Source organism: Oreochromis niloticus, linkage group LG18 (genome assembly GCF_001858045.2).
Source record: "Oreochromis niloticus isolate F11D_XX linkage group LG18, O_niloticus_UMD_NMBU, whole genome shotgun sequence".
NCBI classification, from domain to species: domain Eukaryota; kingdom Metazoa; phylum Chordata; class Actinopteri; order Cichliformes; family Cichlidae; genus Oreochromis; species Oreochromis niloticus.
The window spans coordinates 17,959,679-17,973,033 of record NC_031982.2 but is presented as its reverse complement, the minus strand read 5'-3'; the positions used below and the strand labels follow the sequence as shown (position 1 = coordinate 17,973,033).

At 40.6% G+C, this 13,355-nt stretch overlaps 1 long non-coding RNA gene across 1 annotated transcript; it reads right to left on the bottom strand.

Moving 5' to 3' along the window:
• Positions 1–6,229: 6,229 nt before the first annotated feature.
• On the bottom strand, positions 6,230–10,598 carry LOC109195621 (uncharacterized). Its single transcript, XR_002057175.2, has 3 exons — positions 10,507–10,598; positions 10,306–10,401; positions 6,230–6,526 (listed from the first exon to the last, which is right to left on the bottom strand). It is a non-coding gene; the product is annotated as an uncharacterized LOC109195621 (long non-coding RNA).
• Between the last annotated feature and the right edge of the window lie 2,757 nt (positions 10,599–13,355).

Below are 13,355 nucleotides of genomic sequence, written 5' to 3'. Positions count from 1 at the left end.
GAACTTCCTTAAATAGCTACTTGAAGCTGGCTTTAAAGGCAACCCCATAGACCATCATCTTAAGACACCACAAGTTAAACAGCCTGGGAGAAAAACTGTTTGGGTATCTATAGTTTTTTTTATGCCTTTGTGACAGCATTTATTAATTTAAAAGTGTAAATGTGAAGGTAATGTTTTATGTTGTTCAGCTTTCAGTCACTAAAAGTATTTTTTTTGCCTTGTAACTATATATTATATAATGCAGTAAAGGTCAGCCTAAAAAATGACCAAAGTCAAACCACTGATGTAACCATGATGTAACCATGAAATGAAATGGCACATACACAAACTGAAAACTGTACTATCTAAATACACAGTGACATCTACTGGATTTTTTTTTCTGATTTTTAAAAACGTAATAGACACAAACCAAGAATCACAAATGTCTCCTTTAAGCTGAATTGACTAAATTATTTTCAGTTATAGATGTTCAGAACATAAACGAAAAAGTGCCCCACACATTTTTTTCTAACAGTTTGGTTATACCATTAAACTCCCTGAATCTGAAATGATAAGTATTTAATAATTAAAGTCAATAATTATAAAACACTGTAACACGCACTGCCTTACATAGGCCACCTTAGTGGGTTATTATAATAACAACAGCTGTTTTCCTGTGGGCTACTGAACACGTGTAATTGACAGTATTTTATAAATATTACAGATGCTTGAACCGAACTAGAATATTGGCAACTGATTTATAACCAATTTTGAGGGGAAAAATCAAAATGAGAATAAAAAAAACATTTACATAAAGCGTCCTAAAAATATTTTTCAAATAGTTTCCTATCTTAGCCTGACAGTCTTGTTTAGTCTACTATTTGTTTACTTTCACACATCATTTCATCCCACTAAAAGTTTCATGTCAGGAACGGTTCAGAGAGAGTTCATACATTCCTCTATTACAAACACAGGCAGAGAGAATCTGAGTCGCTTAATAGCCATTACTCTGAACATGCGAGTCATTTGGCAAAACAGGTGATACTGATTTGGTCCAAGGATTTTTCCCTACCTTTTCTCTTTTTTTTGAATAGCTTTTCGGGAGCCTGAGGGCTGGAAGCCAAATGCAAGCTCTCGCTCTATCCCTGGTCCAAGGCCCAGGTTGGAATGGTGAGAAATTCAATTTAAGAGAAGAAAAAAGGCTCCAAGAACTGCCCCTCCACCACCCCACCTCACCCCTAAGTCCCCTCCATCCACATCTCCAGGGGCGATCTTGAGGAGCCAAACCAAAACCAGATGTACTTATTGGACCTAAAGATAACAAATAGCGCCTCAGTTCCTGTCAGTTAGAGACCACCAGAGCAAAAAATCTGAGAATTGAAAAAGCTTATTGACATGTCTAACTCTTTGTCTGGCAATATAAAATATTGTTAAGACTGACAAGTATTATAATCCAGGATACACGAACAAGAAAATAAGACAGAAGGTGCTGCAGAGCCAGTTTTCTCTGCTAAATCAGGGGCTTCTAAAAGTGAAGACAATAGCTGTACATATAGTTTTGCTGTTGGTGTCTTTAAGAAGCGCGTTACATTCAAGCACCTGTGCCTTCTTGGCTTTGAGAAAGTGGGCCGTCATCTTTGACCCGACTTTCTAGGTTGCACACTCTCCAGTTTGTTAGTCAATACCACCCACACACAATCAATTAGACAGGGAGAGAGGGAGAGGTGACCCCAGCACTTCTCACAGCCTCCCATTAGATTGACTATAAAGTGTCCTTTGTAACAGGAGTTTCCTGTATGTAATTAAAAAATATTGGGCTCTGTGCAACGGGGTGGAGAGGAAGCCTGGGGTTGAAGGAGGCTACACGAAGGGTAAGATTCTCTTTTCTCCACTATTCGTTTCATGTAGGAGGCCGCTGGACCGGCTCTGACGTTTGTCCAAACAAGAGGTGCTCTCTCTCTCGCTCTCTCAAAGGAGGTCCGGAGAGAGGACCAGCTAGTTCTCAGGGCCCGAGGGCAGGTGGTTCTGATTTGTGCAGGGGAGGAACAGACCATGTTTATGTTCAGTTAATAGCAGTACACGTGTCGTCACGTCCAGCGGTGGGAACATGCTGGGTGAGTGATCTGTTTTTTACTCCGCTGAAGTCTGACACCAATAAGAACACAATGTCCAATTATTCTTTCACAGTTTTCACCCTGAACAGCAACACCTGCAAACTACTGTTCTCCTGTTAAACCGAGACTATGTGAGTTTGAAAGAAAAAAGCAGTTCCTTTTACCTACGAAATGTGTAACTCACAAGCAATAAAACACACTCGTTTTCAGTTCAGTGCACTCAGTGGTTTTGCACCTACTGCTTTAATCGGGCATGACCAGATGCTTTTAGAAAACTTTTCTAAAAGCTCTAATGACACTGAAGTATCCGGTGTTATATCGTCTGCTGTTACTCTTTAATTGCCATCTTTGGTCACTCTTAGCAGAAACATAATAAAAATCATTTATGAAAATATGGACGATGTCCCTCAAAAATAATGAAACTTGATTTCACCTGGGTTTGTTGCCTTTGTTTTTGGATAATGAGCTGCTTATAGTGATCAGGATCTCTAACAGGCAGCTAAAACGCTATAATTTCAATGAGAAGTTCACTTACACTTAACAGAGCTTTAGCTAGAAATTATGAGGGACGCTGATGTTCTAAAGTGTGCCAAAATCAAATTAGTCTGATATTAATGATAATTTTCCAGATATTTTTTGGAACTTGACGTCCCAGATGGTTGACAGATATTTACAGTAAAATTTTGTTTTCAGTGAGAGTGCATCATGACTTGGAATGAAAATAGCTCCCACCCACAGGCAGATTGATTTCCAGACGAGGGAGAAACATGGCAGCTTGCTGCGTCCGGTGTTTTCACTTAGTGGTTTCAGCTTCGATCAAATGGTCACGCTCAAACCTTTAATGATCTTGGCGGTTCCCCGCTGTTGGGTCATCAGCTTGGCTCCATGTCATCTCCAGGTTGGGCCCTACTGCTGGTTAGGCGGTCCCTTTCCATCAGATTTGTATTTACTCATCCCTCCGACTCACCCCTCAGCCTGCATGGGGTCTCTGTTCATCCTGCCAGCCCCGCTGAGAGGCCTCTGTGGCCGAAAGAGCCGCAATCTATCAGGCCTCCGTATGTATGTGTTTCGCTCTTTTATGCCTTAGCTCTTGCTGAGGAGTTTTTGCTGAAGTGACTAAATGGAGCCGATCGTCTTGTTCAAACAGAACGAAGGCGCATGTTCTCGGTCTCTGAGGTTCGTGCGCTAACGCGAGCTCGTGTGCAGGCGTGGGTGTCTGAACACGCTGCTTGTTTTGCATGTTTTAACTCTTTGGATTTTTCCAGAGACACAAATGATTCCCTTCTTGACCCTTTCAGCCCCCCAAACATCTACTTATCCTGCCCACAACATACCCCTGTCATGTTTTATTGGATTCCTCTTCATCTAGCCCAATGAACTGTGTGTGTGTGTGAGTGTGTGACTTGCCTGCGCTCACATATAACTTGTAGAGCTCTCATATGTTACAGGATACAGCATACTAGATGTATGTAAGCTTCTTACATCCATATTGTACATGTCTCTGTTATGTTCCCCCATCCCACCCACAGAGTTTGTCCTCCCTCCCAGTGCACAGTGATCGATGAGCTGAGCCCCGCACTCTCTGCAGCAGGGACCGTACAGAGGGGAAAAGACCCTTAGCCTGTTCTCCGTCTGACTCCCAAAAACAGCCACCATGGCCAACAAAAACACAGCACAAGGCAACCAAATGGCAACCCGTACAGCCGCTCCTATTGTAGTATGAAATATTTCCCACGATGAAGCTCAGGACGGGACAGGAGGATTAGATGGATGACACAACAATGAAACTGAGAGATAAGGGTCACTCTGAGGTGAAGCAAAAGATTTAATGATTTAATGGGTGTCAGCTTAGTTTGTGTCGTGTTGAAACATTTAGTAGAGCGCAAAAGATAGATCCAACATTTGCAATACTGCATATTTTGAGAAACACTATACAGCCACAGCAGCCAGATATCCTCATATTACTGTCCACCGCTGCTGACTGCATTTAATAACATCCATTTGGGTGTTGATCGTAGATTGGCGGTCACTGCTGGGGGATCACTGATACCTGACCTAAGCTAAAAATTCCTCCCTGGTTTGTTCTTGGTTTGGCATTTTTGTGCCTGCCTTCATTTTCAGGGCAGTCTGCTTTTAGACGGGGGGAAACAGGAAAAGAATCACAGCACTGCGGTTCATTCTTCGGGCTATATTCACTTGACCACACAAAGAGCCCATTTTGAGGGAGACATTTTATGTGTTGTGTGGCAGGCAGCGCAAGCAGAAAAAAGATTTACTGTGTCTGTGTCTATTCAGGGGTGTTTTGGATGATGTTCATGCTCTTACTGGTAGAGGCCGGAGATTTATTGCAGCTGGAAAATACTATCAGGTGGATGTTTCTGACAACGGTGACACACTTTTCTTCCAGCAGTTAAATTCACCAAAAAATCAGTCATATATATAGCTAAAATTTAAGAAATAATGACGTGTTCGATGCCTTTTTATATTATTTTGTGACGGTTTTTATTGAAACACTAACCTAGTTTTTATTTCTTGTACTTTTACTTATGTTATTTATTCAGTCTTGCCCGAATCAACAGCTTGTATCTATTGGGTAAATGTAAATGAAATGCAAATGCAGGAAAAGTCTTTAACTTTATCTGAAACTTACCAAAAAGTAAAAAACAAAAATACGTTGACTTGTGATAGTAATATGGAAAGTTGTGCGTAATGGCTCCGGCATGTAAATGTGTGTCTGAGTGTGTGTGGGTGCATGGAAGTTGGTGGGAGAGGAGGAAGCTGTACCACCGAGGTAGCACTTGGAGTGACTAACAATGGCCCACACATATCCTGTGGCTGTCAAAATGTTGAGGGCCCTACACAAACACTTTAGAGTCAGCCCCCCCCCCAGCGCATTTTCCAGAACTGCTTCAGGTTTGGGCGAGATTTTTCAGGAATATAGCTGGAAGCAAATTTTTTTATTTTAGAATCAATAACTAGAGCTTCCCTTTCAGAATTTAAAGGGAACACGAAATGACACATATGCACTGTCCAGTTAAGAAGCTGCTTACAATAACACACAAACAAGTTTTTCGTTTCCTAAAATTTTGCTTAATCACTGACCACTGCAAGCCACACTCTTTACCTATATGTGCTGTCTCAGCAGACCCTCCCCCTCCTTTCTGAAAGGACTCAGGGGGCCACAAGAAACTTGTAGGCCCACAGAGCTCACGTCAGCACACCAGTGTGGGGAAAACACACACTTTTAACTCGGAGCTGGGACCTGCTTTCCAAAACGTCAGCAGAAAATTAATGCAGAATGCCTTGATGTTACACACACACACACACACACACACACCTGTATCCTCTTCCAGCCTCCTTTTTTCATCTCTCTTTATTCCAAAGTCTAGCCCTGAACACCTCGTATATATCACATCCAAACTAGAAACCCATATTTCCTTCACTCCTTCATCATTCCACCATGGCAGGCCTTCCTGAAGAGAATACGATGTCCTGCCAGTGAACGTTTTGAGAAAACCTTCAATATGCTGTTTGGCCCGTGCTGTTTGCTTTAATGGGTCGCTGACGGACTGACCTAAGCGGAGCTCTTTTTTTTTACTGCCTAAAATTGGAACCGAGCTGTCTTTGTAGATTTGTAAGAGCTCGCTGTCACTGAGTTCAACAATGTAAAGGGGACCACCCATGCAAATCTAAATGTCATAATGGAGCTTGCTGTGGTCGCTTTTGTGGTAGGCTGTAGGTTTTGTGCAAACACACCACATTATTGCTGACAAGGACAAGATTGTAGACTCTGACCAGCAGAGGGCGACCAATGCTCTGGAAAGAATCCCAGGACATTAGCAGGCCAGCATAACTCCCTCCCGTTTTCTCAGAGTGTCAAAAATAACATCTCTTATTACTTTCATGGCAATAGAGGAAAGTTAAGAAGGATGGTATGAAAACCTCCTGCCAACCAGAGCCGAGACTGAATGTAATGGTAGAATCTGAGAGAAGAAATTCGAACTGGAACTTTTAACATCTTTAAAGTTTTCTCCAACGATAATCTGAAATCCCATTTCTTTTTCATAATGGTTTTTACGGTTTTGAAATCATCATTAGCCAGTGTAAAGATAAAAAAAAAATCTCCAGTGCAGCAGAGGAGCATTATAAAAGGTCACCTGGCCACACAATGCAACATCCTACCTATATATTTTGAATGTCAAGGACCGGCCACATGTAATCATATCTTCACCCTCTGGCTTGGTTCGCAGCATGAAAAATCCCCACCACTAAGCCACTGTCCGTGCCACTCCTCCACCCACTCCAGCACCTCTCCCTGCAGTTCCCATGGTGAGGGCCGTCACCAACCAATCCAAGGAGGCCACCAGGGCCTTGGTGGTCTGGAGAGTCTCCGAGGTGGTATGGCCACAGGGCTGCAGAGAGTAAACAGGACACTGGGGGATGGAGGGATGGAGGAAAAGGGATAGAGGGATGAGAATGTGGAGTCAGCAGCCTCTCCGCCCTGCCCGGGGAAGAGGAAAGCCTGCAAAGCCTGCAGATTCAGAGCTCACACAAACTGTGGACTGCCCTGAGACTCAGCTTAGTGGATAAGGCTTTGGCCAGACAGAGGGAGTATTCAAATAACTGCAGAATTAATAATCCTGCGATGGGGAAAAAATATACATTTTTAAAAATTTTTTACAAATTCAATAATTAGATTTTTTAAATTAAAACAAACTATATATAGTTACATAAATATATTTAACCTTATTTAAGATAATCGATCCAGAAAATGAGTTTATTATTTAGTCACCTTCCTATCTCTCTGTTTTGAACTGAACTATTACAGTATTTACACCAAAGTTTTTATTTTACTTGAGATTATACATTGATTTGAAATTCTTTTGCGGAATACAGTAATAAATTAACAACAATATATATTTAAATATTACTTTTTGACTATTAACACAACTATAATCTGATCTTAAATTTTTATTATCATTATTGATGATTTATCATTCATACATTCCTGTTTTGTTTAGCTTGTTGTTAGCACAGGATAAGGAATAACAGTGTTTTAGTTTGTGTATATATGCTTAATTTAAGGTTAATACATTTACTACAATGTGGGATTCTTTAAAAAAAAAAAGAAGATCTGAATACATCTTCTGACGATGCTAAAATTACAGTTTTTTGCTAGTTTGGTCTATGCACAAAAAAGTGAACTTTAAAAAATGAGGAAAAAAACCCATCAAAATTTGATGATAATTCACGAAGAAGTGTTGAATTCAACAGCGCCCAAGTCATAAGGGACCATGAAATCAGTTGCCAGCTTCCACATGCTATACACACCGCCTGTTTCCAATAATATTGCCCTTGTGGGTGATGACAGGTTGAAAATTGATTTACCTGTGCAGGCTTTTATTACAAATCTTTCTTGCACAATTCCCTCTGCTACTTAAGGAATCAAACTGGCTTCACTGTGGAAGTGAAACCCAGTACTAAACAGCAAAAAATGGCTTCCAACTACTTGAGTCCCTTGATGAAGATAGATGAGGTGAAGTAGCACTGTGAGCATTTGCAACTGGCACTGTTTGAAAAAAATAGAATGATTGCATTTGGAAAAAAAAGTAAATAAACACACGTTTTCTTTCAGTACAGCACAAAATGCATGAAACAAACTCGAGAGTAATAAAAAAAAAAAAAAAGAGCAAGCAGGTAAACAAAGCACGATAATGCACTTGGGATTGTAGCTAACCATGACAGCAAACTGTGTCTTCTCAGGGGAATTGCCATTTGAGAAGCATTTTTTTTTCCACCAGTGGCTTTTTCATTATTTTCTTTTGGAATCCACATCCAAAGCAGTGTACTTAGTTCATGTTTTCATAGATTCGGAACCAGTCATCTGGGTTTTGTCTTTCTATTCCACGTGCCAAAAGAGAAGGCAGCGATGGAGGCTGCTCTACTAGGAAATATAGGTATCTAATACTCTTACTGCCCAGTCATATTTTGACAGCAATAACAGGTCTGGTGAACTAATGGCATGCTTCTCTTTCTGCCATAGGGGATAAATACGCCGGCAACAGGGAAGCCACAATCCTAATAGGCAGCTGGAAAAAGAAAGGTAGAAATAAACTGCTACACTGGCTGCCCACGGGGAAAAGAAGACACTCCATGTAACAAATAATGCACACCGAATTAGGGTAGACTTTTATATGATTCATTTTATGTGAGAGGTTAAAATGGGGCAAAATATCCACAGATAATCTAAATTTGATCATATTTCACCCAGACATGTGCTTCCCCTTTCCTGGATTGCTGAGGCATGTAATAAAACCCACACTGTTTGACTTCGCTTCCTCTGAACCCTTAAGCTCACAGAAATGCTGCTCAAGGTGAATGCTCGCAGACTGCAGCATTTTCTCAAAAATAAAGTGGTGGATCGGAGGATTTGTAGCCAACGTTACGTGTGAGAACCACTCCACGGAGCTAACGTTAATCACTGTAATTAAAGCGAGCGTCATTAGAAGATTCATACAGTTAATTTGATGAATGGCATGCAGGCAAAAGTGTGACAGCAGTGATTTAAAAATCCCGACATCTGAAATTCAGGCAGGCCACCACAAACACTTGATCAATAAAAGTGTCAAAACATATTACCTTTATAATTCTTTATAATACAATTAGTGCTATATGAACGCGATAAATTTAAGTGCCGGAGTAGTTTTTGACTTTTAATAGTGTTGCCATTATTTTGGGAGGTTGACAGAAAGATAAAGAACATCTGTGCTTCATAAGAGAAAGACCAGAATTTAAAACATGCTTGATTTGAGACCCCATGAATGACTTTTCTCTGGTGTGTGTGTGTGTGTGTCTGTGTGGGCCTCCATGCCGACCTCTCATATGCTGGAGCGCAGAGCATGAAATGGCTCTAGATTGGCTATGTTTGCCCTCAGAGGAGCGCTCTTTTGAGATCATATCCTAATCCCTCAGAGAGGCGGTCCACAGGGTCGCTGCTTATTCAATTAGTCTGAAGCCATGGCTCTAAACATGGGGTAGGGCAATAGAGAGTGTGAGAAAGTGTACAGATAGACTGTGGTGGTCTGCACATGCGGGAGGTGGTGGTGTGAGGCATATGTGATAAAACTCCACCCCAAATGTTTTCTGATCTGGGAATGATTATGTTTTATGTTGTTTTTTTTGCCAAACAGAACAGGAGAAGACACTAACTTTAAAGAGGACTGATAACACTGGATAATGTTCATTTTTTGTTAAGTGTAGATGAGGTTTCCTGCCAGAGGGTGGCGCCTATATGACATCTCATAAGCAGGCGTAAATAACTACAGGAGCTTGATTAAAGATACACAAGAGGCTGTGACTCATTCCTGATAGGTCATCAGTAAGCTGCTTTGAACAAAGGTGGCAAAAGTACAGACTTTCTTTACTTAAGTAGAAGTAGAAGGTTAAAAAATACTAGAAGTACTGAATTAACTTTTTTACTCAAGTAAAAGTGAAAAAGTAAGAAAGTACGAAGTAGCTCCTTGAAGGACAATTCTCTAACAGTTTTTGTACAAAGCGAACCTTTGGCTATATTAATATAACTATAAAATAATATTAGTACATGAGAAGAAAAAAAATATTCAAATTTAAATTCTAATTCTAATGACTGTACTTGAATCTGTTATGTAGGACAAAGCAGTGAAAGAGAATAAGAAAACAACTATTTTCTGTTGGCTATATTATAGAGGGTGACTTGTCTCCACACCTATAAACTATAACCTGAGATTCAGCAGGTCGGAAAACGCTAAGATGCTGCTCTTTGTGGATTTACACAACTGAATTCAACAAGCAGTTTCACAAGCTATCGTGGCTGACATCTATCCTACACTGGCACTATACTGTTTGTACTGTCTTGTGTATTTAGACTACACAGTATAAAGGTGGAATTCAGTGAATTAATCTAAGCATCATCAGCTTAAACCCAAATTCATCTCTGCTACACTTGATGTAGCCTAATTCTGGTCATGAACACCACAGGCACTGTGCACCAATCAAACACAGTGCTTTACTATGAATTCAGCACATTAATGCAAGATAACCTGTTTATCCTGGACAAAGCTACCCAGTATTTTCATGCAACATTTGAATAACACAAAGTTAGCACAGCTTAGTTTGTGTTAGTTTATTTAGCTTTAAATTTGAAGTTTATCAGGTGTCAGTGAGCAGACCTTACCTTTAATCAAACCTCTCTTCTTCCTTTCCTGTCCTGTCTGTGTTCCTACAGCTTTCTCCATCTCTCAGTTTAGTCATGTCGCACTCTTTTCTCTTCCTGTTAAATGCAGCAACTAGACCTTTAGCTAGCAACACACTGTGCGACAAACTGCACACAAACAGTTTGCAGTCTGAGAGAAATGTTGAATTTTAAATGACCTACCACTTAAAAAACGTCACTCCCTCCACCTCTTCTGTAGTGCTAGCTGGATAAATAAGTACCGCAAACACAATATACGGACACCTGCAGTCCATCCGGCCCACTTTAACGCTATGAACGTTGACCCTAAAGCAACAAGGGTGTTTTGAAAATGTAACGAGTAGAAAGTACAGATATTTGTTTAAAAATGTAGGGAGTGAAAGTAAAAAGTTGTCAGAAAAATAAATACTACAATAAAGTACAAATACCTGAAATACTTCAAATACTTGAAGCCATGATTTTGTGATTGTGGCCATTATTCCAAAAAAGAAAAATCTCTCTAATGCTAGAAATGCTCCTGTAAATATCTTTTATTTCTCACTTCTGGATCTGATTTTCAAAGCATTGCCTCTTCTGTGTTAGGTGAGCTGATAGACAGAGACACTTAGACTAAACAAGGTAGCGGTGATGACAGGTGCTGTGGAATCCAAGTGTGGAAAGCTAACGCTGCTTGTCACTCTGGAGGTTTACTCGCTGCGGCATTATTTTCAACATGTACCACAATATCAGCCAATGTCAGCATCAACTTTATCGCCCTTTTCTCTCAGCAGAACCAGGCTCACGGAGGGCAACCATCTGCCACGACCAGTTGATGGTGAGGGAAGGAAGACAGGACAAACCACATGCTGTGGAAGAGAGCCAGAGTTAAATAATAACTAATGATTAAATGCAAAGTGGCATATAAACACATGGTGAGTAAAAGGAAGGCGACTAAATAAGAAATGCTCAGTACATCATGGTAAGCCCAAGCAGCCTAGGCCTACAGCAGCATAACTAAACGATGATTCATGCTCACTGGATCCAACCTTAACTGTATGCTTTGTCAAAAAGGAAAGTTTCAAACCAAATCTTTAGGACTGTATTTGTATCTGTATAAATATGTAGCTTTGTTTCAGATGACATATTATGTCAGGGATGTGGTATAAAAGGAAATCATCTCTGGAATCTTAGATGCCAGTCAATGAGAAGATGCTAGAGCGTCATCGGTCAAACACGGTGGAGGGAATGCTAATGGCATGGGCATGAAAGGCTGCCAGAGGAAGTGGGTCACTAGTGTTTATTGATGATTTGAATGCTGATAGAAGTAGCAGGATAAACTCTGACATGTGCAGGGCTATACTCGCTGCTCAGATTCAGCCAAATGCTGCTAAACTGATTGGGTAGAGTATCACAGTGCAAATGGATAATAACCCGAAACATATTGCAAAAGCAGCCCAAGAGTCGGAAAAGAAATATGATCTTCTTCAATTGCCAAGACAGTCACCTGATCTCAACCCAACACAGCATGTTTTCCAATTCCTAAATATAAAACGCAGAGACCCACAGACCAGCAGCAACTAAAGATTGCTGCAGTAAACGCACCTCAAGGGGGTAAAGGCATCAGCTGGTGACGTCCATGGTTTCGAGACATTCTGTTGATCAGTATTGTACACACTCACACCACTATTTATGTGAAACTTCTGTTTCCACAAATGTTCCTTTTCTAACACATGTTGTTTATCCTGTAAACAGAATAACTCAGATCAGGTTACAGTAAATTGACTTGTGACAAGTCACCGTCAGCAATACATATGTATATTGCTGACAATGACTTTTTTATGCCGTATACGGCATAAAAGATGAAAACCTCACTGAGATTAGGTACAAATGAGTGTGGCACACATAACAGAGCCAACTGAGTGCACTCTGTGCTGCGGTGGGGGCCAACCTGCTGCCAACAGTATTTCTGCAAGCCAGCCCCTGTCAGACCAGGCAGTCCAGAGTACATAGCTTACCGGAAACCAGGGCAGTTTGATTGAGTTCCTGTTATTGACTACTTTTTTTGTGGATTGCAAACTTCTGCCAAGTTATTTTTTTTCCTCTACCAGCTGTCAGAACACAGACTGTACAGAACCACACACCCAAGCACTCAAGGCCCCAAGGCTTTCAACTCCAAATAGTCATTAGTCATCCAGTGGAAACCATACAAAACTTGATAACCAATTAAATGTATGAATGTTCCCTTTTACTCTTCATTTGTGCCATTGTGTTAAAGGATATTTGTCTACATGCTGCGTTCTACAGCAGCTCCTCTGTACTCTGGAGCAGGGAAACCCATAGCATCCCTCGGACAGTAAATCAACCTGGGGATTGGTATGCTCCTGTTCAGTGGAGGGCTAACTATGTGAAATGGAAGCGGTGGAGGTTAGGCGGTGAGAGGTAATGCATTGTTTGGCCCTTGTCCCAGCCCATATTGAGGCCAGTGCTGGCTGGAAACTTGAAAGATGTGTTTGTTGTACAATAAGTTGTAGCACCATTGCCATCTGGGCATAGACCTTCAGTCAGTGCTACACAGGCGTGTGTGTGGTGCTCCGTGCCAGAAATAATAATAATAACACAAGAGGCCCATTCATTCTTCCCGCTCCAAGATTAATTTACCAACGTAATGATATTAGAGATTGAGAGCGGATTAGTAAAGTGGCAGACTGTAATTTATTTTTTAAATTAAATGCCACTCACGAGGGCATCCAGCATCCTTTAATCCACTTAAAAACCAATGGACAGAAATTAAACATGCATCATGCGCGTCATAATTTAAAGCTATGCATCATAATTTTAACAGCGGTGTAAAGAGAGCTGCAATTTTAAAAAGAAAATCTTCCTTATGTGTCTTTGAAAATGGAAACCATTTTTATGTTTTTCCCTACAGCTGTGTTTTTACTCATTAAGCACCTTGTGCGTTTCAATAGGGGAATTTATAAATGTAAGCTGTAACTATAATTATTGTTATAATTATAGAAGTTTAATATTTCAAATCCAGGTGAGGTAGACAT